Source organism: Sprattus sprattus (assembly GCF_963457725.1).
Source record: "Sprattus sprattus genome assembly, chromosome: 8".
NCBI classification, from domain to species: Eukaryota; Metazoa; Chordata; class Actinopteri; order Clupeiformes; family Clupeidae; genus Sprattus; species Sprattus sprattus.
Window position 1 is genome coordinate 19,230,951 of NC_137927.1, and position 6,159 is coordinate 19,237,109.

Here is a 6,159-nt window from a genome sequence, read left to right on the forward strand (position 1 = left end):
AGACAAAAATAAATATATACTTACTTTACTAGCTTACCCTAATATTCTGCACTGGACTGGACATTGGTCTGCCAAAGTTCCAAACCCCCGATGGCCACTAGAGGGCACTGTTTTCTAAATTCTATGAACAGAAATCCTGTCAGGGGACCAGACAGATGAGATGACCACGATCGAATAATTCAAACCAGGTTCAGAAAATAAAATTAATATTTGGGCCACGTTGATGGGAATTCACTTCCTGAGAAGAAACAGCATAATACAAAAATATTCTCCTGAGGAAACCAGCTGTTATGTCATGGGGTGAGCTAAATGGCATCTTCAGAGCCTTCTGATGGTCTGTGGGTCACTGGATATCACTTAAATTCTTTACTTAGGGCCCAGCAGATGATGTGTGTGGTGTGCTAGAAAGGGTGGAGGTTCTCACCTACCTGAACACTCACACTCTCTCTCACTCTCTCTCTCTCTCTCACAGACACATACACACATAGCAGCTAGCTCAAGGGTTTATTTAGAGAGGGCCTGTGGAGATTGTTTGAGTGCTGCTACACACCGTTTGTTTGTTTCCCTTAGCGACTGGAGAGGTTCTACGTGAGTCCTTGACGGGAAGCAGTGTAATGGGAGAGCCGAACAGAGTGTGAGGTCACAAGGGCAATCAGGACCAATGGCTGAACTCAGCAGACAGAGTTGGGAGGGCCTGAATATTCAATTATTTCTGGACATTGCAGATGAATAGACAACATACAGCACAGAAGGGTTAAGGTCCTGTTTACAAAAAGAGAATGGGAAAAGATATGTTTGTCAAAATCAAGAGGTATCGCAATTTCTTGCTGAAGTTGACCCGATATATCTAGAAGGTTACAGGTCACAGCCCATGCAATGATAAATAATGAGCCTCCAACATCACTGGAAGTTTCCTGACATTAATATAGATGGCAGATATTGGCGATGGCTCAATTTGCCCAAATCCGAAAACTACTTCCATTATTCTACCTACATTGAATACATGTATGCTGTTTCATAATGAATAACCTGTGACATGTCTTCATGTTCTGGCACTGGAGGATTAAACAGCTACAAGTGTACCTCAAAACAATGGGGTGACACTCCAAAGCTTCCTGTTCTGATAGTCCAATGACATAACCAGGCACCAGGGCATGTTTCTCTCTCTCCAAGACAAGGTTAGGTTTCAAGAGAGGAGGGGACAAATTTAAAATCCCCTGATTATGTGCAAGCCTCACTTGGCCATGTGGAGGCTGCAGGGACTTTGTAAGAGTTTTGGTGTTAAGGAGATAGTTATGTCTGCGCCAGAGGGTAACTACCTGAACAGAACGTTACAGACCTCAGGTAGACCTAAAATGAGTAAAAAGTGGAGTCTGAAGTAAAGCAGAGTTAGGCTGCGACTGGTGTAACAGCAGGCTTAAATTTTGCCAGACCTAACAGTAAGGTTTTATTGAGACAGACCTAACAAACAGCAGGACTGTACAAAGGCAGTGCTATGGTACAGCTACGGCCACAGGACAGGATGAATTACAGTAGGCCTACTGTAACAGCTGGTGCCTGGAGTGAGATCTGAGCAAGTGTTTGGGATTCCTTTCTCAAGGTCCTCAGTTTGTTTGACTGGAGCAGGAAGACTGCATGTGGGCTGAAAGACCAAGCACCAATCAGTGAAAATAAAACCGCAAATTACAGGATTGCGAGGCCCTAAAATCAAGAGTTAAAGGGTTGTTTTAAGTATCAAATGTACCCCTCTCTCCACAATAACAGCATATTTTTATGCACGTCTGGTTGACATGGCATTCTTTCACTTTTGTGTGCCTTATCCTCACTCAAGCCAATAAAAAGTAGATGAAATTTAAACAATAGGGAATGAAGCTTTGGTATCCCTTGACACAGATGAGTCATATGATCTAAGGAGCTAAATGAACCTCCTTTGTTGTTCAGGTTCAGTTTCAATTGGACATCCCATGTTCATTGTTCATGCATCCAACTCATTGGGGTGTAACATTGTTCATGGGGCTCATCCAGCTTAAGTCAATTAAACAGTGATATCAAATGATGTGGAAAACCAGTCACAGTCCAAAGATCACTGTGACAAAAATGATAAACTCCACATGGAAAAGAAAGCACCACACCTCTGTTGACGACTGAGCGAGATACCGGGTGACGGCACGTTATCACAGATTACAGAGCCAAGATGGGCACCAGACCTTGTTTTTCTTTTCTCATATTTAGAGAGCTGATCGTTCTTCCACTCAGTGCTTGAGCCAAGGTCCACAGGGGAACATGCCTATTAGTGCTGACCAGAGCGTTTTTGAATGAGATCTGACTATAAAAATCCACTCAGTCCTTTAAAAAAGCGGAGTCGGTAAAACTGTTTGCCAGAGCAGCTTGATGAACCCATCTATACATTTAGGTGGTCTGCCTGCGGCTGTAAAGGATAGCAATTTCTCCACACACACTTTGGGCCAGTAAAAAGGTCTTTAACATTGTGGCATTGTGGAACACGGAAAATTACATGTTAAAGCCCCAGTGAAAGGCACGGCAGGCCTCAATAATGTATATCTGACCTGGCCTGCAGTAAACATAGGGGGTAGACGGGGTGGGCAATGACACCCACCAAGCAGAGTAGCTGTAGACCGTAACAGAATGAGGACACCAGGGCCAGCTTGTCTGCTCAGTAAATGCACATGGATCTGCAGCCCATCATTGTGCATCAATGTTTTTAGTTAAGGGAAATGTACAAAAAACATCAAGGCTTGTCACACAACTTAGAAAAGTCTAAAAGGCATTGGACTGTAGAGTGTTAAACCCTTTTGTATGAAAACCCAGCAGAGAATGTCCCCTACAGGAACTCACAACTTTGGTAATGTTCCTGATACACCTCCACTCAAGGCTCATGGGGAGAGCAAAGGTTACCTCATTCTGGCGTTACCTGTCTGTCTCAACACACCATGTTAACTGCTGCTAGACAGGGACGAAAATAATGTATTTACACCTAAAAGGGATATTTTTGGCTAAATATGTCTGACTGCAAAGAGAAAGCACCTAACCATTCAATGATAAGAACCCCCAAAATGGTACACATCACATTTCAAGACAACAGCAGGCCTGGAAACTAACATCTGAATTCAAAAACTTTTCTGCGACTGTGGCAAGCCTGACAGTGGCATATACATACTCATCATTTGTCTGCTATAACATCAGTCTCAAAATGCAAACTGAATGCACTTTTGTAGGCAAGACCATGTTAGCCAAGACCGTTGTAGGCAAGACCATGTTGTAGGCAAGACCATGTTAGCCAAGACCGAGATTCTTAATGGCCAACACCAAGACTCAGAAGCAATAAATAAGTTGAGCCCACAATTCATGATAAATTGAAAGAGGAAAATAATACAAAACTATAAAGCAACCATAGTTATTAAGCACAAAAAAAATCAAATCAATAATTTAACCTTGTGGTCAGATAATATGGAGCTGTTATAAATAAATAACTTTTGGTTTATTTATGTTTATATTCATGCACTTCTGCACTGCAGGGTTGCATTTAAAGAGCACCAACTCAGTGAGGTATCATGATGAGAGCGCCTCAACATGAGCAGAGGTTGCAGGCACTGTCAGGACAAGGGGTAGACTTATAGACAAATGGTTAAGAGACTTAGGGTTGTCACTTCTGATAACTATGGTTGAGAGACCAAAACTATCTTGAAAATGACAGAAAAATATCATTACTATAAGTAACAAACCTATTTCTGGTCCTGGTAGAAATACTTTTTGGACCAAAGAAAGATATTTTATAGTCTGAATTGTATTAATTACACACAGTATTGAAGGTTTACTAACGGTACTAGTATTCCTTGTCAACTTCGGCCACTATATGACTATCCATTCCCAACCATGTACAGTGCTTGCATCAAAAAACTGGCAGGCATGAGGTCCATCCCTCGATACTCCTGATTAGGTATTACAACAGGAATATGTTGTAACTTGGCATGTTGCTGGCATCACAACCTGTGTAAGTCCTTGATACCCTTCATTTATGACAAATAGATGACTAATTTAATATTTGAAAACAAGGTTTTAAGTGTCAGTGTAAAGTTCAGATATAGATAGCACATTCAAATCACCTGATTCAAAGTAACCTACAGCTTAGTGGACTTGTGAGTCTACAATACATACTCATAGATCAGTTTCTCTTTATTTCATTCTTTTGGTTACAGTGCACATTCTTCAGCAGGGAAGTCAGAAGAGTGGAAAGACTGCAATTATCAAATATCCCCACATTTGAAAGCACAGCATAGTCTTCTGACTACACTTCAGTAGAAACACCTTTTTTTTCTCCACAAGTTTTTATTTGAACAATTGACAAAAAAAAAAGTAATAACGCTGTAGGCTGAAGATGAGACAGTATAGTTTGTATTTTAAGTTGATTTCCCAACACTTCAAGCTCTCAGCAGACACAAGTGTTAGGAAGCACAAAGTGAACAGGAGGACATCATTGAAGCTACACGCCAGGACTTATCCTGATCGTAACAAAAATTGAAAGAAAGGGAAAATAAATTGAGGCTGAACATGTACAACAAGACTAACAGCTTTTTGTGCATGGTTCAAACCTCTATATTAAAAACCATTTCCCGAGAAAAAGAAAACAAATTAAACAAAAAACAAATCAACATTTGACACCATGAGTGCAGCAGTTCTGACCACTTAGGCATCTGCACATCTGAACCAACACTTACATTATGAGGACATTTACTTTAATATGGTCCACTTACATTTTTTCCCCCCCTTCCCAACATAGTCACTATAGTGACAATAATAATGGCTGGCAAATTGACTCTGGTGATCACAATATATGATGTAATAGTGTAAAGATATCTATGAATCCTTTCCCCATTACTTTAGCTCAATCACAAGGAGGCAAAGGTCAGTGTACAACAAAGTTCCGTATACTTTGGTTTCATTTGGGGATGTTTTGCTTCACATTATGTCCACAGAATGCAGAAACCCAAATTAGAACGCTTGAAGGTCAACTGGTGTTCAAAGCCTCGAGAAGGAAAAAGGGCATCAAAAGTCTGCGCAGTTCAAACGTCCAACCTCAATAAGATAAGCAACATTTGCAAATGCACAAGTAGTATATCAGTTAGTTGTCTATTCGTCCGGCTGAAGGTGGCGTCTTCCATTAGTTGAACAGGGGTGAACGAAGTAAAACAGAATAACTACAGCAATTTGATATGTATTTTTTTCCCCCGTCTAAATCACCGTTTGTGTGTGTGGATGTGCTGTGGAGGCGGATCTGTGAGATCTGAAGTGCATGCTCTGCTATATTCCACTGTGGGAAAGAATGAGCTCACAGCGTCCCTGCGTTCCTGTGGTTGGAGACAGGACAGTGTGAGAGCCACTTCACAAGTGACCTGTTCCCAGAAGCTGGTGTACCTTGCTTTATTCAATGGCCAAGTATGTGTTTTCTGTGCGTGTATGTGTGCAAGTGGTGTCGATTACTGAAGCTCTTCACAAAGCTTTTAGCATTGCCTGTACACATCATTGTGATACATGAACCACAAAGCAATTTGAAAGGAGCCATAGTCAGCTCCAAAAATAAATAGAGTTTACGGCCATCTTGGAAAGGGGTAAAAAAAAAAAAAAAAAAAAACTCAAATGCAGCTTCACAATATTGGGGGAGGGGGGAGAGATAAAAAAAAAAAATCAAATTTTGCACATGAACCCAGTTTGAGGAGCAACACTGGCAAAATCTGAAAAAGAAATACATTTCATCAAGCATAGAACTTGTATAACTTTATTCATTCTTGTGCTTTACCTTTTTTTCTTCTTCAAAAATACCAATTCAGCAATCTGACGGTGAGGAGTGGGCAAAGATAATTAATGAGAAACATTGAGATTGAAAACCATAGCATTAAAAAAAAAAAAAAGAATACCAATATTTCATATAATTAATGAAAAGCACTGACTTCGACAAAAGCAAACATGATGTGCCTCTTGTGCGCATTCGAACATTGGTAATCGTGATTCCCAAGCTGAGTGCCGCAGTCTCTTAAGACCTCAACAGAGCCGCAAGAGGAAAAACAAAATGGCATCAGCTACAGAAACATTATACACACACTCACTCTCACGCACGCACGCACGCAAGCGCAAACACACACA